Source organism: Caretta caretta, chromosome 13 (assembly GCF_965140235.1).
Source record: "Caretta caretta isolate rCarCar2 chromosome 13, rCarCar1.hap1, whole genome shotgun sequence".
In the NCBI taxonomy this organism is placed as follows: Eukaryota; Metazoa; Chordata; order Testudines; family Cheloniidae; genus Caretta; species Caretta caretta.
In genome coordinates this window covers 37,393,178-37,417,247 of record NC_134218.1, presented here as the reverse complement: position 1 = coordinate 37,417,247, position 24,070 = coordinate 37,393,178, and the positions used below count along the sequence as shown (strand labels likewise).

Genomic DNA, 24,070 nt, shown 5'->3' with positions numbered 1-24,070 from the left:
CCTCCTCATCCCACGAGGAGGTCGTTGCCCACCCCCGCCCCCCGGGGACTCCTGCCCCATCCAACCCCCCAAGTTCCTTGACGCCCCCCCCAGGACCCCTTCCCCGTCTACCCCCCTCCCCTGTCCCCTGACTTCCCCAAGAACTGGGCAGGAGGGTCTCATGGGCCACTGTAGTGGGTGTCCACCCCGCCCCTAAGAGCCAGAGGGACCTGCCGGGGGGCGAGGTGGGGAGTCCCGGGGGTGCTTACCTGGGGCAGCTCCCAGGAAGCATCCGGCAGGTCCCTCTGGTTCCTAGGGGTGGGGGAGTGTAGCTGGGGGGGAGCAGGGGGAGCGGCCGCTCCCCCCACTGATCACATCAAAAGTGGCTCCTTAGGCGCTGACTCCCTGGGTGCTCCGGGCCTGGAGCCCCCATGGGGGAAATTTGGTGGGTGCAGAGCCCCCACCGGCAGCTCCCCGCCCTGCCCCGCACCCGGCCCCAGCTCACCTCCGCTCCGCCTCTGCCTCCTCCCCTGAACGCACCGCCCCGCTCTGCTTCTCCGCGCCCCCCAACCCCCCGCCGGCTTCCCGCGAATCAGCTGTTCGGCTGGAAGCCGGGGAGGGCTGAGAAGCAGGGGGCGGGTTCCCGCTCAGGCCGAGGGTGGCGGAGATGAGCTGGGGCGGGGAGCGATTCCCCTGCGTGCCTCCCCCGGGTTACCTGCTGCTGTGCGGGTGGCCCTCCTCGCGCCCCCCAGCTCACCTCCACCTCCCTGGGTCTGAGCGGGAAGCCACCGCCTGCTTCTCAGCTCGCCCCGGCTTCCCGCGCGAACAGCTGATTCACGGGAAGCCTGGAGGGGCGGGGGGCGGAGAAGCGGGGGGCGGCACGTTCAGGGGAGGAGGCGGAGCGGAGGTGAGCTGGGGCCAGGGGTGGGGCGGGGAGCTGCTGGTGGGTGCACCCATCAAATTTTCCCCTTGGGTGCTCCAGGGCTGAAGCACCCGTGGAGTCGGCGCCTAAGGCACCACTTTTGGCCGGTTAAATTTCGAAGCCCTTTTAGAACCGGTTCTCCCTCACAGAGCAAACAGTTCTAAAAGGGCTTCTAAATTAAACAACCTGTTCCAGTGAACTGGTGCGAACCGGCTCCAGCTCACCACTGGCTGTGCCCCACTGACCCCAGCTGGGAACTGCTCCATTGACCCCAATGGAGCTATGCCCCATTGACACCAACTGGGGATGTGAGCCACTACCTTGGTGAGGGGGCAGGGAATGGGACATGGGGCTTTTCCTGTCCAGGCAGCGCTATCTCTGATCTGGCCACATAGCGGGGGACTGGCTGGCTCAGGGGTGGTGGCAAATTGAACCTGGGGCCTTTTCCCTCTAGGAGCCACCGCTCCCATATGGTCCCAGGGAAGAGAACTGGCTGGCTCAATGGGTTGTATTTTCCCGGCCTCAGCACGGTACGCGTGAGAGGCCCTGCTATCACCAACACCTTGACATGCAGTGTTTGGTCTCTCTGACCTCAGCACTTCCCCCTGTCTCTCTCATGGTGTGGGGAGATGTGAGAAGGATCAAAAGGCCAGGTTCCCATCCAGAGCTGAGATGAGTTCAGGTTAACCACAGCCCCCACTACAATAGGCGGGGAGAGACTCTAGTGTCTCTAATGTTAGCAGCAAACACACGTCCCCCAGCTCAGCACCAAATGTGCATGGAGACAGAGGCTGCAGGGCTCCAGCTGTGCACAATGGGGCATGGGCCAGCCCCAGCTGTGCCAGGCTCCAGTTGCTGAGCATCCCCAGAAGATGCCCAGCTGTGCAGACTCAGCAGCGCCTGACCCTCCTCCCCGCCCACGCGAGAAGGTGTTCAGAGAGCCACACAGCAGAGAGTTTGATGCTGAGGTTTCGTGTTCCGCCCCAGCCATGTCTATAAAACCCCTGGGGCTGTGTTTGAAGCACCTTCTCCTTCCCTGCTCTGGTGAAGAGGATGCTGCTGCTACTCCTGCTCCCCATGGCCATTCCTCTGCCCCCCAAGGCTCGAGCTGCTGAGTATTGGTGTGGGGGGGGGCGCACAGGGAGCATAGCCTGCACATGGCTTGGTGAAAGGACTTGTGGCTGCTCCCCCAATACAGCAATCCTGGGGAGCTCTGAAAGGAGGCAGGTTCTCCTCACACACATCTTGGGGTGAGGTGGGCATCTGTGGGCTGGTGGAATGGGGAGCAGAGGGGGGGAAGCTGTTTCCATAGATCCATGGGGTTCCTGTCTGCACTAGGGAAGCTTTTCACCAAAGAACATCAGCCACAGACCGTGGGCGTGTGACATCCCCTGGGGGCCACATGCAAAGTAATAACCTCCTACTGCTGCCAGCTAACAGCCTTGCCCCTTTAGCTCAAGGACTGTGCCCCAGGGCTGGGGTCAACCACAGAGGTGGGAGGCTATTGCATCAGCACGATTGGGAACCCACCCCAATTTCCAACCCTGGTTGGAGACAGACTCTTCCTGCACCAGTAGCCAGCACAGCCGTGCTCCAAACGCAGCTGACTCCTCTGGCCATCTGTGCAGGGCACAGTGACCTCGGGGCTGCCCTAACCTGTCTGTGCCCCAAGGGGCCATTCTGGTAGCTGGTCAGAGCCAGGCACCTCCATGGCCTGGCATAGATCTGCTCCTCCAAGTCCTAGGCTGCTGGGGGGCCTGCCAGAGTCATTGTGCTTACAGCTAATTTATGGGGCGGGTGTTGCAAGGAGAGGGTGGGTCTGGAAAGACCAAAACCCCAATGATGGAGGGGAGGGGCACAGCTGATCTGAGACATGTGGGGCAGAGTTTCAAGAGAGCTCCACAACCACTGGCCTCAATGGGATTCTCCAGTGAACTCAGTGGGGTGGGAGGGGATTGTCAGTGATTTCCACATTAGCTGGGTCAAGGGGTTGATCCAGGAGAAGGAGGCAGGGAAACTGGGCTGGCTGGTTGAGGGGCCAATCTGGGGCAGCAGAGGTTGAGGATGATGGTAGGGGTGGAACTGGGGTCCTTGGTTAAACTGTCCAGCCTCATGTTGTCCCAAAGCAGGGGAGTTTTACCCCTCCCCTCTCTCTGCCAGGGGAGATCATCAGGGGATGGGAGGCTGGGCGTCACTCCAGACCCTACATGGCCTTTGTGAATATAGAGACAAGAGGAGATGGAGAAGGAGGCGGTGGAAGATTCCTGTGTTATGCTTATAAGAAGCACATGGGATCTTTTTCAGGGGAAAAGGCAATACACCACGTTTATTGAAGATACAACAATTACTATATGCATTCACACACACACACACAAACACACACACAGTGCCCACCAGTCGATGTTATAGTTACCAGTCCAGAGTCTGGATCAATCTAGTGGCCAGCTAGGTTGATCACAGATAGGTAGGAGCCAGGTTCTGTCGGTCACGACACGATGGTCCGGGGAAGTCTTGACAGGATGAACCCAAAGTTTCATGGCAAGGCCCCCTGTTTATATAGTGATTTTCCTTCATTGGGACCAATGAGTTTTGCACCGTTATGCTGTAATCAATTGTGGTTTGATTAATGCTTGTTTTCTTAAATTGTTTTCTCATCCTTTATCTTGTTCTTTCATCAAGTCTCTCAAGGAGTTACCCCATGCTAGTGTGATCACCGCTATCTTGTCCCCATTGATAGGTGCCTGTCTCATCTTTAGAGTCGCCAATCTGCCCTCCTCTGACATTTCAATAGGGGCGTGTTGCAGCCTCCTGGCACCCTTGCATCTGTCTTCAGTTCCTCCCTAGAACATCTGGTTCGGTGATGACCTTCACTCTTATCTCTTAACACATCACACACAAACCAGAACTGATTTACACAGAACATTTTGAACGGGAACTTCAAGTTGCAAAGCAAAAGAAAAACAATCATTGCATTCTTTTACTTATTTTAAAATGCTAAACCTACAACAAAGTGGTGACCCTAAAAGGTCTGTTACTGCCTTGAAATCAGTCCAAACACAGATTCTGGCTGATGCATCTCTATCAATGGTTCATTAGGCCATTCCTTTCTGCTATTCAAAAAGGGTGGCTGCCAGGATATGGTCAAATCATACATCAATACATTTAATACACACTACATTATTATTCTTTATCCTTCATTCTAAATTATACAAAATACAAACATAAAATCCTACTACTACACTGGATCCAGGAGAACGTGGTGGTGACAGCGGCTCATTGTAACTGCAACCTGGGGTAAGAAATGCACCAACTGCCATCCCTGAGCAAGCCGATCCCTGTCCTGGGGCATATCTGAACAAGTTCCCCTAGAGGGGAAAGGTGCCGTGTGCCATTCCCTGCCCCATGAGCCAGCCAGCCCCTGTCCTGGGGCTTGCCTCTTGTCATTTTGGGCCACTAATATTGGGCTGGGTACAGAAGGTGTCGGCAACAGATAGCCTGATCTGCTGCTCCAGGAATGGTTACCCCCCTTGGCCTGAGCACCAAGTGGTGTGTTGCAGGATGTTTCCTTAGGAGGAAAAATCGATTGTAGCATTAGGTCTATTATTTCCTGTTTATTTGCAAAGCATGTCCAAAGTCCTGTTTCTCTGAACGCAGTTGGAATGAAACAACAAGTGACTGTTTCTTTACTCCCAGACCCAAGCCTCCTTCAGCCAGCAATCTGCCCAAAATCTCTCTCCCCAGGCTCAGAGCAGGGCACGCTACCCATGCTTCTTTGGATGTGACTGGTGCCTTCTCTGGCAGATTCTCTGGTCTTTCTGCTGCTTCTCGCAGACACACACAGCTCCACCGATCAATGCCCCAGCCCCTGTGTTTGCTAGATTGATCCCCAGGGAAACCCCTTGGGTCAAACACTTCAGCTTCTACTCCTCTGACATGCTTGTGGCTATGTCTACATGAAACAGCCTGTATCAGTCCAGCGCTCTAGAGCTGATGCAGTATACTCAGACAAAACAGGTTTTTTCTGCTGGTGTAGGAACACCACCTCCCCAAATAATGTTAGCTACATTGACAGAGGCCCTCTTCCATCAACAGAGCTACCTTGACACTGGGGGGTTACCAGCATAGCTACCTTGGGCAGGGATGTGGGGTTTTCCCAGCCCTAACCTACATAGCTAAGTTTTAAGTGTAGGCCAGGCCTGTGTGATGGGTGATGATTCTAGTGATTCAGCTTCCTTGTTACCTAAATAAGCTTATAATGGCTTCTGTACATTGATCCTGAGACCAAGACGACTGTGAGACCCACCCACTTTAAGGAGGTTAACGGCCCATGACTGAATCCATTGTATTGGCCCGTCTGCAGCACCTGCATCCCCTTGTATTTCACAGCACCATCACTGTGCTGCTGGGGGCCCACAATGCTGAAATAGATGAAGCAGGGAGGCAGGAGATTGGGGTATGTCACTGAATCCCCCACAAAGAATACAATGATGAAATGCATGAAAATGACATCATGCTGCTCCATGTATCACCCTATTTGTATAACTCTGCCCCAAGAAGTTCACACTACTGCAGGTACCCCCCCCATCCCATCAACCCATCCCCAGTGATCTCCCACTGCGGCAGGTACCCCCCCATCCCATCAACCCATCCCCAGTGATCTCCCACTGCTGCAGGTACCGCCCCCATCCCACCACCCCACACCTGTGACCTCATGCTGCTGCAGGTACTGCCCCAATCCCATCTCCTCACTGCCAGTGACTCTCTGGCTTTGCATTGGCTCTAATTTCTCTCTTCTTGAATCGGGATGTCTCTGCCCATCATCGTCTCTGACCATTGTATTGACCCTGGTCCCTGTGTCCCCTCTTGTTTGTAGCTGGGGCACAAAGCACGGCTCAGTGAACATGTCGGGCTCATTCTTCTGCCCCTGGCCCATCATCCACATGAGTTATGAGGAGAGGCTGAGGGAACTGGGGATGTTTAGTCTGCAGAAGAGAAGAATGAGGGGGGATTTGATAGCTGCTTTCAACTACCTGAAAGGGGGTTCCAAAGAGGATGGATCTAGACTGTTCTCAGTGGTAGCAGATGACAGAACGAGGAGTAATGGTCTCAAGTTGTGGTGGGGGAGATTTAGGTTGGATATTAGGAAAAACTTTTTCACTAGGAGGGTGGTGAAACACTGGAATGCGTTACCTAGGGAGGTGGTGGAATCTCCTTCCTTAGAAGTTTTTAAGGTCAGACTTGACAAAGCCCTGGCTGAGATGATTTAATTGGGGATCGGTCCTGCTTTGAGCAGGGGGTTGGACTAGATGACCTCCTGAGGTCCCTTCCAACCCTGATATTCTATTCTATGATTCTATGATCATCGATTGTGTCCAGGGACTGTGTGCAGTGTCGCCGGCTGGGGCTGGACTAGTGCACAGAATGAGCTGACCTCAGCCACGCTATGGGAGGTGGACATGGTGGTGATGCAGGATGCTGCGTGTCTGAGGAATCCTGATGGGCTCTACCGTGACTATCATGCCTCCACCATTATGTGAGGGGGGACCCAGAGAAGGGCAAAAGTTCTTTCCAAGTAAATCTCCTCCTGCCTTCAAGCTCCCTTGACAAACTGTTATTATTTAAGAGCCTGGTGATGTTGCAGTCGGGCTGCAGAGAGAAGATCAGAGGTCAGTCTGCACTTGGTGTTGTACAAATGAATGGGAAAATAGCTGGTCTTCTTCCAGAGGAGGCGGAGACCAGGTGGCTGCCAGGGATGGGAGGATGTGATGCTGAGACTGGCTGGGCTTGCAGGGGATGCTGCTGAGACCTGTTAATTAACTGTCTCTTGTTTCATTTCACAGGGTGACTCTGGGGGCCCCCTGGTGTACCAGGGAACAACCCAGGGCATTGTCTCTTGGGGATCCGAGGATGGGACCCCCCGGCCCCAGCAGTGTGTACTAGAGTCTCCACCTTTATCCCCTGGATCTGGGCGATGAGGAGGAGGCTGAAGCCTTGAGCCACGCTGGGAATCGCTGCAGGGGCTGGAGCAATGCCACGTCTTTCCTTTGGAGAGGCCCAGATCTAGGGGCTGCTTCACAGAGGGGCTGAGCTCCCCCAAGGCTGAGTCCCACAGCTATCGCTCTGCTCAGGCAGTGCCCAACCCATGAGCATCAAGGCAGGGAGCCTAGGGGAGTTAGAAGCCAGGTTCAAGGCCAGATCTCGTTGGCTCCCTTGGAAATCCCATCTCATAGGCTGCCTCTTCGCTTCGGAAACAGCTGGTTTATTTGCCCCTGGAGTAACGGACATGAGGACTCGGAAGTTTGTAGGTCTTCCCCATTTCAACTGATCGAGTGACAATTTAGGGAAGGCCCACATTGTTACCTGATTTACTAAGCTGTGTTAAAACTGCAGCCTGCCCTTTCCTCACTGGGCCTTTCCCGTGTGTTAGTTACCCTGCACTGGCCACTTCCCATTCCAAACAACATGTTCCCAGGACGGGCAAGGCCAGAGGGAGTTTGTTCATGGGAAAGGAAATCAGCAAATGTCCTGAACTGATTTCAGATGAAATGACAGCTCTGAGAGCCTCCTTCTAACCTCCCCTTCCCTGCCCTTCCATGTGGCCTGCTCATTTTGCTCGCTGCCTCTTCACCAGCAATGAATAAAAATGAAGTTGCAAAACAATGAAGTGTTACCTTTCTGGGAATTGAACAAATGCCCCCAGCCTCGGACCCACAGCCAATTGTTGTACCTTGCAGGTGTAACCATGGTCTGGTTTCAGCCCCGTGGGGAATGAATCCCCTAGGTTAGGAATAGTTCATGCTGGGTCTCCTAGAAAGACAAGGAAAATCATGAGTGAAAAAGTGAATCACTGCATTTATTGTTAGTTCTCCTGACTCTGATATCCCACTGCTGACACCTGGACCAGCTCACTGCCAACAGGAGTGCACTTTAGGCCCACTGAAGGAGAAATTAGTACCAGGGTATTCTTCGTTTCCCTTGTACATCATTCCTCTTCCACTCTGTGCACGTATTCTGGGACAGAAGGGTCACAAACAGCAGGCAGGCTAGCCCCCTCCATCAGACATCTCAGCCCAGATGTCAAGATCTGATCCCAGAAAGCCCCTATGACTCCCTCCCCATCTAACTCTAGCCAGGGGCTATTCAGGCAGGGGGCAAACTTCTTTGCCATTTGCAACAGCTCCCCTGCAACAAAGGTGCATCACAAACCTAGTCCAGGGGCCATCACTGTGATCTATGTTTGTTCAGCACCTGGCATGGTGGGGTCCTGTGCCATGGTTGGGGCACTTAGGTGCTACTGTAATACACCTAATAATTAATGTACAGCACCCAGCACAACAGGGGGCTGGTACTCTGGCCACACCTGAAACTGAACACACCCAGTGACCCAGCTCAAGCTGCCATCAAATCTGCCGCTGTCACAACACTGGGCAGTGCGGTAAATGCTGACAAGGCGGGGGAAGGTACAGGGGTCGATCTGGGGCACTTGGTGAGTTGGGCCCAGTCACACACCAGGGGTGTGAATCCAGCCAATGAAACATTCTCCCAAAGGACTTGGTCACCTCCCCAGAGCTGGGACTCTCTCCTGGAGAACTGGGGCTCTGCAAAGGATCTAGGAGGGCATACAGTGAACAAGCAGTGCCGTGAGCTCCCCATGCACCGCTGGGGCAAAACTGCCCAGAGCCTGGGCTGTAAAAACAGGGGCATAGGAGCAGAAAAACGATTTTGCCTCTCTATGCAGCATTGGTGAGACTGATACTGGGCCCGGGGCAGGGGATAGGCTGCCTCTGGGGGGGTGGGGAATGGACATGGGGCCTTTCCCCTATGAGGGGGCAGCTCTGATCCAGCCCCATGGCAGGGGACTGGCTGGTTCAGGGGGTGCAGAATGAGACGTGGGGCCTTTCCCCTCTAGGGCATCTCTGTGCTGCTGTCACTGTTCCAAGCACCAAGTTCTGCCCTTCCCCAGCTCACCTGTTTCCGTGGGCTGTGGGTAACACTGATCGGTGTCGGTGCTGAGTGAGAAAACACACCCCTGTTCCCCTGTGTGTGAGATAGAGGTGGGTGGCTGTGATCACCCGGATACCAGTGCCCCACCCCAGACATTGTGTACGTAACACCCAAAGTGTCTCTGACCCCCCCCCACCACATTGTCAGAGACAGACAACTCCCCTGCTTCTGCTGCCTCACTGAGTTTTTCAACCCCCAAGGGGGCTCAGCCCCATCCCCACCCAAGGGGTCCTTGGCCTGTCAGGGGAGGTGCTGTCCCCTTATGGGGATTCACACACAAAGAGCCAGGAGCATCACTGATCCAGTCATTCCTGCATCCCACCTCCCCAGGGACCAGACATGGATGCTCCCAGCCAATCCCCCTGCTGGCCCCGAGTCAGGTCAGTGACCCCTCCTGTAGCTACCAGCAGGGTCCAGATAGCGGGTGGGTCCATCAATGGTAGGGTGGGGAGATGGATCTAGAATGGATGTATGGAAATCTAGATGGCTCTAGAATGGATGTACAGGGGTGTGCCTTGATCTAGAAGGTATCGAGAGGTAGCTATATGGGTATGGATAGATTTAGAACAGCATCAACTGAAATGAATCTAGCTTGAATTTAAATGGAGTTGGTTGGGAATTCATGCATCTGTATTGATCTTGAATGGATACAGAGCAGATCTGGAATGGTCCTACATGGTAACACACAGATCTGCTGATATCTGGATGGACAGGTCCCACCCCTCATTAATCAGACATGCCAATTCCAACAGGGGAATCCAGAGCCAAATAATGGAATGGCTGAGATTGGCTCTACCAATAGGCAGATACTAAAGGATGGAAACAAAGTTCATGCCAGTCAACATGGGTTCATGTAGAGCAGACGATGTTCAATGATCACGTTATCATTTCTGAGCTGGAGTCAGAAAAGGTCTGGCTGAGACTAATATACAGACGTTGAACACGGAGCCATGGGAACAACAGCCCTGGACCCATGGTGGAGGCAGGAGTCGCTGGGTGGATTCTGGCTATGGGTGCCCAGGGGGTCAGGTTGGAAGGTCACAATGGTCCCTTCTGGCCTTGAAATCTATGGGTCTGGGTATCTCGGTGCAGAGAAGCCCAGGAGTGTTTCTTCACCTGTAGCAGGGAGGGGGCAGGATTAACCACATCCGCAGCCAGGCCGGGCTGGCACCAGATCAGGGAGGAAGCCCCCCACCCTGATGTGGGCACAGCTGTGGCTGCAGGCTTCTCCTATCAGCATCTCCACCCCTGGACCATCCGGGGTGGGGGTTTCTGGGCAGCAGGGTACACGTCTCTGTGGTTGCCAGTCGCTGCCCTTCCCTCCCTTTCCCTGGTCCATATAACCCCCGGGGCTGAGGCAGAGGCTCCGTGCCCATCCCTGGATGGCTCTGATGATGCAGCTCTTGATCCTGGTCCTGCTCCCCATGGCCTTTCTCCTGCCCCCTGGGGCTGAGGCTGGTAAGTTGGGGTGGGATCAGGGCCCATGGGGAGTGGGGCCCTCACCCAGCAGGGGGAGCTGTGTGGAGCTGTGGGGGTCTCCCCCTGATCCTGCTGGGGCCAAGGGGCTGTAGCAAACCCTGCAGCCTCTCTTGAGTGCAGCTGGGGCTCTCAGAGCAGCCCAAGGGTTGCGTGACCCAGTGCTCACAGGCTCCTTTGCGACACCACTGCCATTCTGTGCCCCACACTGGGAAGCCAGTCGTGGGGCTAAGGCACAGGGCTGGGACCCAAGAAATCTGGGACCAGTTCCCAACTCTGCCCAGCATTTCTGTGGACAGGAGTTTGCATGGATTGCTGATGGGCACCCAAATCCCTTAGGCAGGTCCAGGAACGAGCTCCCTGGGCCTCAGTTTCCCCATCAGTATAATGTGAAGAATGATTCTGTCTTTGTCTGTTTGAACTGGATGCTCTCTGGGGCTGTGTTTGTCGGTCAGTGAAAGGCCTGAAACAATGGGGTCCCTGATCTCGGTTAGCTTCTGCGCAGCACCTGGGACAATGGCATCCTGGATCTCAGTCTAGGTGCAACCCTCATGCAAATAACAGCCATTTGTTAAATACATCTACGCACCTGGGATGGGGAGATTGACCCCAGCCTGGGCCAGGGAAACAATGGGGCTCTTTATATGAATCTGTTCCCCCACCCCCTCAGGTGAGATCATCGGAGGCTGGGAAGCCCAGCCCCACTCCAGGCCATACATGGCCTGTCTGGATATACGTCGCGGAGACAAGAGGTCTCACTGTGGAGGGTTCCTGGTGTCAGAGAACTTCGTGCTGACGGCCGCTCACTGCAATGGAGAGTACGTGCCTCTGTGCTGGGGATGTCGGGGCCGGTCGGGGTTAGAGGGTGATCGGGGAGCCGGGAGCTCTGGCACCGTCGTAGGTTGCAGGGAAGGAGCAGTTAGTGCGACAGGCTGGGAGAGCAGAGCCCAGGGGTCTGAGCTGCTCAGGGGGCGTCGCCATGTCTCTAGGGGCCTCTGCAAACCATGGTCCAGCTCCAACACTGGGTAAGTCAATAGAGCTACAGCCATTGGGGTCTGGCCCCATTGACACCAATGGAGCTATGTCCTGTTGACACCAGCTGGGCGCTGGCCCACTGGCCCGATCGGGGCAGGGAGGGTCTCACAACCCAAGGACAGCTCTGCAGGGCTCTGGGGTGGGGGCAACTGGGCATAGACCCCTGTCTGGATCTAGCTGGGCGGGGTCCCCTGGCTGGACGGGAGCTGAGACCCAGAGGTCAAGGGGAATGAAGGCGTCTGAGATCACTGCCTGAGTGTCCCATGCTTTTGACACGGTCTCCCACAGTATTCTTGTCAGCAAGTTAAGGAAGTATGGGCTGCATGAATGCACTACAAGGTGGGTAGAAAGCTGGCTAGATTGTCGGGCTCAACGGGTAGTGATCAATGGCTCCATGTCTAGTTGGCAGCCGGTATCAAGTGGTGTGCCCCAAGGGTCGGTCCTGGGGCCGGTTTTGTTCAATATCTTCATAAATGATCTGGAGGATGGTGTGGATTGCACTCTCAGCAAATTTGCGGATGATACTAAACTGGGAGGAGTGGTAGATACGCTGGAGGGGAGGGATAGGATACAGAAGGACCTAGACAAATTGGAGGATTGGGCCAAAAGAAATCTGATGAGGTTCAATAAGGATAAGTGCAGGGTCCTGCACTTAGGACGGAAGAACCCAATGCACAGCTACAGACTAGGGACCGAATGGCTAGGCAGCAGTTCTGCGGAAAAGGACCTAGGGGTGACAGTGGACGAGAAGCTGGATATGAGTCAGCAGTGTGCCCTTGTTGCCAAGAAGGCCAATGGCATTTTGGGATGTATAAGTAGGGGCATAGCGAGCAGATCGAGGGACGTGATCGTTCCCCTCTATTCGACATTGGTGAGGCCTCATCTGGAGTACTGTGTCCAGTTTTGGGCCCCACACTTCAAGAAGGATGTGGATAAATTGGAGAGAGTCCAGCGAAGGGCAACAAAAATGATTAGGGGTCTGGAACATATGAGTTATGAGGAGAGGCTGAGGGAGCTGGGATTGTTTAGCCTGCAGAAGAGAAGAATGAGGGGGGATTTGATAGCTGTTTTCAACTACCTGAAAGGGGGTTCCAAAGAGGATGGCTCTAGACTGTTCTCAATGGTATCAGATGACAGAACGAGGAGTAATGGTCTCAAGTTACAGTGGGGGAGGTTTAGATTGGATATTAGGAAAAACTTTTTCACTAAGAGGGTAGTGAAACACTGGAATGCGTTACCTAGGGAGGTGGTAGAATCTCCTTCCTTAGAGGTTTTTAAGGTCAGGCTTGACAAAGCCCTGGCTGGGATGATTTAACTGGGAATTGGTCCTGCTTTGAGCAGGGGGTTGGACTAGATGACCTTCTGGGGTCCCTTCCAACCCTTATATTCTATGATTCTATGATTCTATGCTGCCCTGTCCCCACAAGATCAGTACTTATGTCAGACCAACATGTGCCCACCCCTCACCTCAGTACACTCCTGCCCCAAATGCCCATGTATTGCTCTTGGCTTTTACAGCAAGATCACTGTGTGCCTGGGAGCCCAAGACATTAACCAAGGGGAACCGAGCCAACAGAAATTCTCCGTGCGCCGCCGGATCCCCCATCCGCAATACAACAGAGAGACCCGTAATAATGACATCACGTTGCTGCCGGTGTAACCCACACTCCTTGTGGGTGTAGTATTGTGTCCCACCTACTGGCACCGTATTGTACCCATCCCATCCCCCCGCCCCAGTGACCTCACACTGCTGCAGGTACCGCCCCATCCCATCCCCCCGACCACGGTGACCTCACACTGCTGCAGGTACCATCCCCATCCCATCCCCCCGCCCCAGTGACCTCACACTGCTGCAGGTACCGCCCCATCCCATCCCCCCAACCACGGTGACCTCACACTGCTGCCGGTACCATCCCCATCCCATCCCCCCGCCCCAGTGACCTCACACTGCTTCAGGTACCGCCCCATCCCATCCCCCCGACCACAGTGACCTCACACTGCTGCAGGTACCTCCCCCATCCCATCCCCCCGCCCCTGGTGACCTCACACTGCTGCAGGTATCTCCCCATCCCATCCTCCCGCCCCTGGTGACCTCACACTGCTGCAGGTACCGCCCCATCCCATCCCCCCGCCCCTGGTGACCTCACACTGCTGCAGGTACCGCCCCATCCCATCCCCCTGCCCCTGGTGACCTCACACTGCTGCAGGTACCGCCCCATCCCATCCCCCCGCCCCGGTGACCTCACACTGCTGCAGGTATCTCCCCATCCCATCCTCCCGCCCCTGGTGACCTCACACTGCTGCAGGTACCGCCCCATCCCATCCCCCCGCCCCGGTGACCTCACACTGCTGCAGGTATCTCCCCATCCCATCCCCCCGCCCCTGGTGACCTCACACTGCTGCAGGTACCGCCCCATCCCATCCCCCCGCCCCTGTGACCTCACACTGCTGCAGGTACCGCCCCATCCCATCCCCCCGCCCCTGTGACCTCACACTGCTGCAGGTACCGCCCCATCCCATCCCCCCGCCCCTGGTGACCTCACACTGCTGCAGGTACCGCCCCATCCCATCCCCCCGCCCCGGTAACCTCACACTGCTGCAGGTATCTCCCCATCCCATCCTCCCGCCCCTGGTGACCTCACACTGCTGCAGGTACCGCCCCATCCCATCCCCCCGCCCCGGTGACCTCACACTGCTGCAGGTATCTCCCCATCCCATCCCCCCGCCCCTGGTGACCTCACACTGCTGCAGGTACCGCCCCATCCCATCCCCCCGCCCCTGGTGACCTCACACTGCTGCAGGTACCGCCCCATCCCATCCCCCCGCCCCTGTGACCTCACACTGCTGCAGGTACCGCCCCATCCCATCCCCCCGCCCCTGGTGACCTCACACTGCTGCAGGTACCGCCCCATCCCATCCCCCCACCCCTGGTGACCTCACATTGCTGCAGGTATCTCCCCATCCCATCCCCCCACCCCAGTGACCTCACACTGTTGCAGGTACCGCCCCATCCCATCCCCCCACCCCTGGTGACCTCACACTGCTGCAGGTACCGCCCCATCCCATCCCCCCGCCCCGGTGACCTCACACTGCTGCAGGTATCTCCCCATCCCATCCTCCCGCCCCTGGTGACCTCACACTGCTGCAGGTACCGCCCCATCCCATCCCCCCGCCCCTGTGACCTCACACTGCTGCAGGTATCTCCCCATCCCATCCTCCCGCCCCTGGTGACCTCACACTGCTGCAGGTACCGCCCCATCCCATCCCCCTGTCCCCCTGTCTCCTGAGGAGGAGACCATCCAAACTCTACAGCCCCCTCTCCCCACACAAGGTTGACTGACGTTCCAAAAACTCTCCACCCTCCTCACCACTAATATCGAGATTAATCAGACCCCATCTCAGCCTGCATTTTAGGCTAATCCAGCCCAGCTTTTTCACACTTCTCTTCTCAGACTGGCTCTTCTGTCGGGGCAGGTCGGGCATTAGCGAGTGACGGGGGAGCTGGGAGATCTAGCGCCATCGTAGGTTACAGGGAAAGAGCAACTAGTACCACAGGCTGGGAGAGCAGAGCCTAGGGGTCTCTGCAAACCATGGTCCAGATCCAGCGCTGGGAAAATCTATGGAGTTAGGCCATTGACAGCAACTGGGGGTCTGGCCCATTGGCCAGATCAGGGCAGGGAGGGGCTCAGAATCTCAGGACAGCTCTGCAAGGATCTAGGCTTGGGGGAGCTAGGAATAGACTCCTGTCTGGATCTAACTGGGGAGAGATTACTGGGGTGCAGGAGAGCTGAGACCCAGGGGCTGGGAGGACAATGGGGAGTGAAGCAGCTCAGGAGAACAGCACAAGGGGCTGGTGCAGACACAGGCTGGGACCCTAAAGCCACTGGGCAGGTGTTTTCTGCTGTAGCCAGCACTGCCTAGAGGGGAATCATAGAATCATAGAATATAAGGGTTGGAAGGGACACCAGAAGGTCATCTAGTCCAACCCCCTGCTCGAAGCAGGACCAATTCCCAGTTAAATCATCCCAGCCAGGGCTTTGTCAAGCCTGACCTTAAAAACCTCTAAGGAAGGAGATTCTACCACCTCCCTAGGTAACGCATTCCAGTGTTTCACCACCCTCTTAGTGAAAAAGTTTTTCCTAATATCCAACCTAAACCTCCCCCACTGCAGCTTGAGACCATTACTCCTCGTTCTGTCATCTGATACCATTGAGAACAGTCTAGAGCCATCCTCTTTGGAACCCCCTTTCAGGTAGTTGAAAGCAGCTATCAAATCCCCCCTCATTCTTCTCTTCTGCAGGCTAAACAATCCCAGCTCCCTCAGCCTCTCCTCATAACTCATGTGTTCCAGACCCCTAATCATTTTTGTTGCCCTTCGCTGGACTCTCTCCAATTTATCCACATCCTTCTTGAAGTGTGGGGCCCAAAACTGGACACAGTACTCCAGATGAGGCCTCACCAATGTCGAATAGAGGGGAACGATCACGTCCCTCGATCTGCTCGCTATGCCCCTACTTATACATCCCAAAATGCCATTGGCCTTCTTGGCAACAAGGGCACACTGCTGACTCATATCCAGCTTCTCGTCCACTGTCACCCCTAGGTCCTTTTCCGCAGAACTGCTGCCTAGACATTCGGTCCCTAGTCTGTAGCTGTGCATTGGGTTCTTCCGTCCGAAGTGCAGGACCCTGCACTTATCCTTATTGAACCTCATCAGATTTCTTTTGGCCCAATCCTCCAATTTGTCTAGGTCCTTCTGTATCCTACCCCTCCCCTCCAGCGTATCTACCACTCCTCCCAGTTTAGTATCATCCGCAAATTTGCTGAGAGTGCAATCCACACCATCCTCCAGATCATTTATGAAGATATTGAACAAAACCGGCCCCAGGACCGACCCTTGGGGCACTCCACTTGATACCGGCTGCCAACTAGACATGGAGCCATTGATAACTACCCGTTGAGCCCGACAATCTAGCCAGCTTTCTACCCACCTTGTAGTGCATTCATCCAGCCCATACTTCCTTAACTTGCTGACAAGAATACTGTGGGAGACCGTGTCAAAAGCTTTGCTAAAGTCAAGAAACAATACATCCACTGCTTTCCCTTCATCCACAGAACCAGTAATCTCATCATAGAAGGCGATTAGATTAGTCAGGCATGACCTTCCCTTGGTGAATCCATGCTGGCTGTTCCTGATCACTTTCCTCTCATGCAAGTGCTTCAGGATTGATTCTTTGAGGACCTGCTCCATGATTTTTCCAGGGACTGAAGTGAAAGGCAGCTCATGCCTTTTCCTGCCCTCCTCAGCCAGCCAGTCCCCAGCCCTGGTGCCAGATCAGAGTTGGCAAGGTGTACAGTGCTATATACAGTGCAGGTCAGAAGCTGAATCCGAGATCTCTGCATGAGAACCCCAGACTGCCCTGTCCCCTCCATGTCACTGTACATGAGTCAGACCCACATGTGCCCATCCCCCACCACACATATGCTCCTGCCCCTAATGCCCCAGGTATTGCTCTTGGCTTTTACAGCGAGATCACTGTCAAGCTGGGAGCCCATAACATTAGCAAACAGGAACAGAGCCAACAAGAGATCCCATGCGTCGCCAGATTCCCCACCCGCAATACAACAGTGAGAACATTAACAATGACATCATGCTGCTGCAGATAGCACCCCCATTCCATCACCTCACAGCCGGGGCCCTCACACAGGTGCAGATACCAACCCATCCCATTATCTCACCTCCAGTGCCCTCACACTGGTGCAGGTACCACCCCTCTCTCACATCACCCCGCCCTGAGTGACCTTCCACTGCTGCAAGTACCATCCCCATTCCATCACCCCACCCCCAGCGACCTCACACTCAAGCATTGGACACATCTCCATTTTCCTCTGTTAGGACGTGTTGGCCCCTCCCATCTCCGAGCCCAGTGCTGATCTGGTTCCCTGTTTTCCTTCACATCCATGGCAGCTGGGTGCGGCTCATCGCTCTGCCAAAGACCAACTCCAGGGTGAGACCAGGATCCATGTGAAGCGTGGCTGGGTGCGGTCAGACTGGCTGGAACTAAAGAACTGATACTCTCCGTGAGGTGGACCTGGAGGTCATGAAGGATGACATGTGTCAGTGGAACCATAGGTACAATCCCTCATCAATGTTGTGTGTGGTGAAGCCCAGCCTGGGGAAATTACCTTATCGGGTAAGTATCCTGCTGACCTAGAGGCTCCTTGGTTCCAGGAGGCAGCTGCTGGGAGGGAAGTGGGAGGTGGTTTCCAGGGCTAAATATCTAATTGCACAGTGATCCTCTACCAACCTAGCCCAGCTCAGGAGACGGGGTGTTGATGGAGACAGCAGATTGGCCCAAAGAGTGAGGCGATCAAGAGACCAACACATCACAGCTCCCACTAGCTTGGCCAAGATACATTATTATACATGGCTATTGACATTCCTTCATCTCAAAACCCTGGCCAACACAACACAACCCAACTCTACCCCAAACTCAACCCTCCCAACACAACCCTACCCCAAATGCAAACCCCACCCTACACAAACCTACCAACTCTACACTAAACTCACCCCCAACAACCCTATGCAACTCTATCAAACTTAACCCCTGTCCTGTAAAACTCTCCCCAACCCCAACTCTCCCTAAACTTTACCAACTCTACCAAATCTCTACTAAATTAACTCCTGTCCTATCCAGCTCTACCCAACATACCCCCTGTCCTACTAAACTCTATCCAAACTCATCCGTACCAACATCCACTCAATTGAAATGCTATCCAACTGAAACACAACTCTACCAAACTCTGTCTAACCCTACCAAGTGCTTCACAAACAAAAAAAGGAAACACTTCCAAACAGAAAACATTTTAGTGAAGTTGCCAAAGTTGAAAAAAGTCCATTATTTACAGAAAACGTATTTCTTTCCAAATATTTCAACTGTCTCTACTCTCATGCAATCACATCTGTAGATAAAAAGACATGCTAGAGAAATGCAAACATAATTAGGGTTTTTCCTAATCCCAGGTGATTCTAGTGGCCATTTGGTATGTGAGGGAGTGGCCCAGGGCATCGCTTCATATGTTGATGGGAATTTCTACCACCCAAGCGTGTTCACAAGACTCTCCACCTTCATCCCCTGGATCCAGAACATTCTGCAGAAACAGCACTGAAGCAGACATCCATTTTCCTGGCTCTTTGCCTGGCTAGACCAGCCATGGGCTAACTAGGCTTTGAGTGTGAAATGCAGATTATCTTCATTACTCTTAGAAAAATGCTATGAATTGATTGGTATCAAAATGGATTGGGGGTGGGGGAAGCAGTCCATAGATGTTGAGATAAAACCCTTTGTGTCTCTCAGAGTTTTTTGACTCTCCTGTGGGATTCTAGAGCAGGGATCAGATTCTCTCTATTAAACCCTTTTGGATGGTGCAAAAAAAAAAAGAAAAACAACAACAACTATAGAAAGGCTGGTATTGGAGCCAGCACCCCCTAGAGGGAAAAGTCCCTAAGTCCCATTTCCCTCTCCCCCATTAGCCATCAAATCCCCACTTCCTGAGGTCCGAATAGAGCTGCTACCCTCTACAGGGGACAGGTCCTGTATCTGAACTTTTCAGTTCCTACTTCTCCTGGTGTGGACCATCATTCTGCCCTGTGCATGAACCCTTCACTCTGTTCACACTGGTTCCTTGACACAGCTGAGTAAGCCCTCGTTAACCTCTTCTTTCCACCCGGCACATGCCACTTGTGGTGCAATGCTTGATGCAGCAGCCTCTGTGTGTGTGTGTCTGGATTCCTTTCTGCGTCTGACTGTAACTGCTCTGCCTGGCATTCGCCCCACATCTGCACCTCATGGCCCCTGAATACTAAACAGAGGGTTTGTTGCCACTCTGTTCCCTGTCTCCAAGAGATACCGACCCAGCAGGAATTCACCTGTTGTGGCAACAGTGCCCACTACTGTCCCAATGGGTGTAAAGCTCAGCGATTGTTGAACTTGATATCTTTTTTGGATTTACGCAGCTTTGTTGTAGCCATGTGGATCCGAGGATATGTCAAAGACAAGGTGGGTAAGGTGATATCCTATTGCATTAATTTATCTGAGTGAGAGAGACAAGCTTTGGAGCTTACACAGAACTCATCTTCAGGTCCGGGAGGGGTCCTCTGTGTGTCACAGCTCAATGCAAGGTGGAAACAGATTGTTTAGCATAAGAAGTTAACACATATTTCAAGGGATCATAAAAGGTGAAGTAGCCTGTTAACATCTCTCCAGTCATAGGGGGAGAAAGAGGGTGGAAAAGGTGTGGGGAAAGGGGTTTAGTGGGTTACAGATTCTTGTAATAAGCCAAGAATCAGGTGTCTCTATTCACTTTATTTTTTTTTTATTTTTTTTTAAGTGTCTAGTAAAGTTATGAATTTAAGCTCCCAGGCTCATCTTTTGCAAGTGTTGTGCAGATTTCCTTTGAGGATGAGGACTGAGAGGTCAGACATGGAGTGATCATTTTGTGAAAAGTGTTTGTCCCTGGATGGTAACATGTTTTTGTCTTCCATCATTTTTCTGTGTGAGTTCATTTGAAGGTGGTTGTCTCATTTCACCCACTTTGTTCTTATTGGGGCATTTAGTGAACTGGATGAGGAAAACCACATGTTGTGATGGGCATGTGTAGGACCCACTGATCTTGAAAGGTGCATTGTGGGATGGGGTGTTGACCATTGTAGCAGTGGAGATATTTCTGCATGTTTTGCATCTTTTGTTCTGGCAGGGTCTGATGCTACTTTGAGTTGGTGGGTCCTGGTCCTGATCTTCGTGGAGCTTGCTTCTGATGAGTTTGGAGAGAAATATGTACTAAGTACTTATGCTAAACAACCTGTTCCACTTGTACTTACCTGTGACACCCCGATATCCTTTCCCAGACCTGAAGAAGAGCTTTGTGTAGGCTCAAAAGTGTGTTTTTCTCACCAATAAAAGTTGGTCCAATAAAAGATATCCCCTCACAGACCTTGTCTCCTTTGGATCAGATTACAACTTTGGTGATAATGTTATATACTTATAATTCTGGAAGGCATTTGACTTGGTACTGCACATGCTGATTAAAAACGAGAATGATATAAGATTACCATGGCATACAAGAAATGGATTAAAAGATAGCTAAATTAGAGGTCTCAAAATGTAATTGTAAATGGGGAATCATCATCAAATGGGTGTGTTTCTTGTGGGGTCAGGTATCAGTTCTTGTCCTATGCCACTTACCATTTTTATCAATGCCCTGGAAGAAAACATGAAATCATCACTGATAACGTTTGTAGATGACTCAAAAATTGGGGGAGTGTTCAATAATGAAGATGACAGGGCACCGATACAGAGTGATCTAGATTGTTTGGTAAACTGAGTGCAAGCAAACATTATGCATTTTGACATGGCTAAATGTCAGTGTATACATCCAAGAAAAAAAATGTCGGCCATATTTACAGGATGGGGGATGCTATCCTGGGAAGCAGAGACTCTGCAAAATATTTGGGGGTCATGGTGGATAAGCAGCTGAACATGATCTCCCAGTGTGACGCTGTGGCCAAAATCTCTAATGTAATCCTGGGGTTCATATACAGTGGAATGTCGAGTAGGAGTATAGAGGTTATTTTACCTCTGGATTTGACACTGGTGCAAGTTCTGCTGGAATCCTGTGTCCAAATCTGGGGCCCACAATTAAAGAAGTATTTTGATATATTGGGGAGGGGTCAGAGAAGAGCCATGAGAATGATCAAAGGATTAGAAAACATGCCTGACAGTGATAGACTCAAAGAGCTCAATCTGTTTAGTTTAACAAAGAGAAAGCTATTGGGTGACATGATCACAGTCTATAAGTATCTACACAGGGAACAAAGATTTAATAAAGAGTCATGGTCAATTCTTAATAACTGACCATTTTAAAATGAAGACTGGATGTTTTTTCTAAACAATTCATTCTAGGTATAATTGTGGGGCAGTTCTCTGGGCAGAGTTACACAGGAGTTCAGACCAGATGATCACCATGGTCCCTGCAGGCCTTGGAATCTATGAATTTAGGTGTGGGGATGGATGGATGGATGGATGTGTATGGGGATGGATGGATGGGTGGATGGATAGTGCAGGAATGGATAGAGGGATGGATGGATAGGCAGGGATGGATACATGGATAGACAGATGGAGGAACGGAAGGATGAATGGATGGATGGTCGGATGGACACATGGACGGGTAGAGAGATGGATGGTTGGATGGAGGGATGGTCTTTTCCACCATAAGGATGACACTTGCAACATTGACGAACCCTCCTGCCTTAGTAAGCCCAACCTAACCGCAAACAATTACCCAGAATTAAATCAACATCAACAAACAAATGTAATTAAACAAATAAGCTCTGAACAACTCAAAAATCGAAAGAAAGAAAGAAAGAAAGAAAGAAAGAAAGAAAGAAAGAAAGAAAGAAAGAAAGAAAGAAAGAAAGAAAGAAAGAAAGAAAGAAAGAACTAGAAGGGACCATGATATGTCATCTCATCCAGTCCCCTGCACTGAGGTAGGTCTAAGTATTATCTAGACCATCCCTAACAGATGTTTGTCTAACCTGCTCTTAGAAATCTCCAAAGAAGGCAATTCCACAACCTCCCTGGGCAATTTGTTCTAGTGCTTAACCACCCTGACAGTCAGGAAGTTTTTCCTAATGCCCAACCTAAATCTCCCTTGTTACAGTTTAAGCCCATTGCTTCCTGTCCTGTCCTCAGTGATTAAGGAGAACGATTTATCACCCTCCTATTCATAACAATCTTTTAGGTATTTGAAGACTGTTATCATGTCCTCCTCAGCCTTCTCTTCTCCAGACTAAACAAACCCAGTTTCTTCAATCTTTCCTCAGAGATCATGTTTTCTAGTCCTGTAATCATTTTTGTTGCTCTCCTCTGGAATTTCTCCAATTTCTCCACATCTTTCCTGAAATGCGGGACCCTCAGCTGGATGCAATATTCCAGTTGAGGACTAATCAGTGCTGAGTAGTGCAGAAGAATTGCTTCTTGTGTCTTGCTTATAAGACTCCTGCTAATAGATCTCAGAATTACATTCACTTGTTTTGCAACAGGATTACTGTTGGCTCATATTCAATTTTTGATCTGCTCCTTCCCAGGCAGTCATTTCCCATTTCATATGTGTGAAACAGATTGTTCCTTCCTAAGTACAGTGATTTGCATTTATCGTTATTGAATTGTGTCCTATCTATTTCACACCATCTCTGCAGTTTGTCAAGATCATTTTGAATTCTAATCCTGTCCTCCAAACCACGCGCAACTCCTCCCAGATTGGTATCATCTGCATACTTTATAAGTGTACTCTCTATGCCATTTATGCAGTTATTGAATAGAACCTGACCCAGGATAGATCCCTGCAGGACTCCACTCGATATGCTGCTTCTGCTTGGCTGTGAACCACTGATAACAACTCTCTGGGAACAGTTTTCCAACCAGTTATGTGCCCACCTTATAGTAGGTTCTTCTAGGCTATATTTCCCTAGTTTGTTTATGAGAAGGTCATGCAAGACATAACAAAAGCTTTACTAAACTTGAGATAAATCACATGTACTGCTCCCCACCTATCAACTAGGCTTGTTACCCTGTCAAAAGATACTACGTTGGTTAGACATGATTTGTTCTTGACAAACCCATGTTAACTCTTACTTATTACCTTCTTTTCTTTTAGATGCTTAAAATTATAGAATCATAGATCCATAGAAGATTAGGGTTGGAAGAGACCTCAGGAGGTCAGCTAGTCCAACCCCCTGCTCAAAGCAGGACCAAACCCAAGTAAATCATACCAGCCAGGGCTTGGTCAAGCTGGACCTTAAAAGCCTCTAAGGATGGAGATCTGAGTGTTGGATTATTTGCTCCATTCTCTTTCCAGGTACCAAAATATAGGTGACTGGTCTATAATTCCCTGGGTTACCCTTATTCCCCCTTTTTATAGACAGGTACTATCTTTGCTCTTTTCCAGTCCTCTGAGATCTCTCCCTTTGTTCATGAGTTCTCTAAGATAATCACTAACGGCTCAGAGATCTCTTTAGATAGATAGATAGATAGATAGATAGATAGATAGATAGATAGATAGATAGATAGATAGATAGATAGATAGATAGATTCTGGACTTGCACTGCTGCTAAGACCGCAACAGGGCCATGGTGAGCAGGAACAGGGAGGGTGTTTCCCGGGGGATCCAGGGATCCTGCGCCCAGTTCAGGGCTGCGCACTTTAAAAGGGCTGGCACCAAACTGGAGATGGGGCAGGATGGCGCCAGGCAAATGATTGGAGGGCTGGAGAAAACACCTGGCAGGAAGAGACTGAAAGCACTCGCTCTGTTTGGCCTCTCCACAAGTCTGTGGCCGCTCAGGGCACAAGGACCTTCGCGGGGAGACAAAGCCGGGTGCTGGGGGCTCTTCAATCCAAAAGGGAAAGGCAGAGCAAGATCTAACAGAGGAAGTTGGAGCCTGATCAAATCCAATGGGAAAGGAGTCCCCAGTATGTGACAGGGAGGGGGATTCACCAGGGGAACCAGCTCCACAGAGCAGGGGGGTTCCTCCATCTCCAGGTGGCAGCAGACCCGGCTTTGCTGCCTTGCTGGAAGAGGCGTTCGTCAAACACCAGT

At 52.1% G+C, this 24,070-nt stretch overlaps 2 pseudogenes; both read left to right on the top strand.

The window, feature by feature from the left end:
* Positions 1-7,561, top strand: part of LOC125622544 (mast cell protease 1A-like) — a 34,950-nt pseudogene extending 27,389 nt beyond the window's left edge.
* A 2,738-nt stretch (positions 7,562-10,299) lies between these two features.
* On the top strand, positions 10,300-17,445 carry LOC125622543 (cathepsin G-like; annotated as a pseudogene).
* The last annotated feature ends 6,625 nt before the right edge of the window (positions 17,446-24,070 follow it).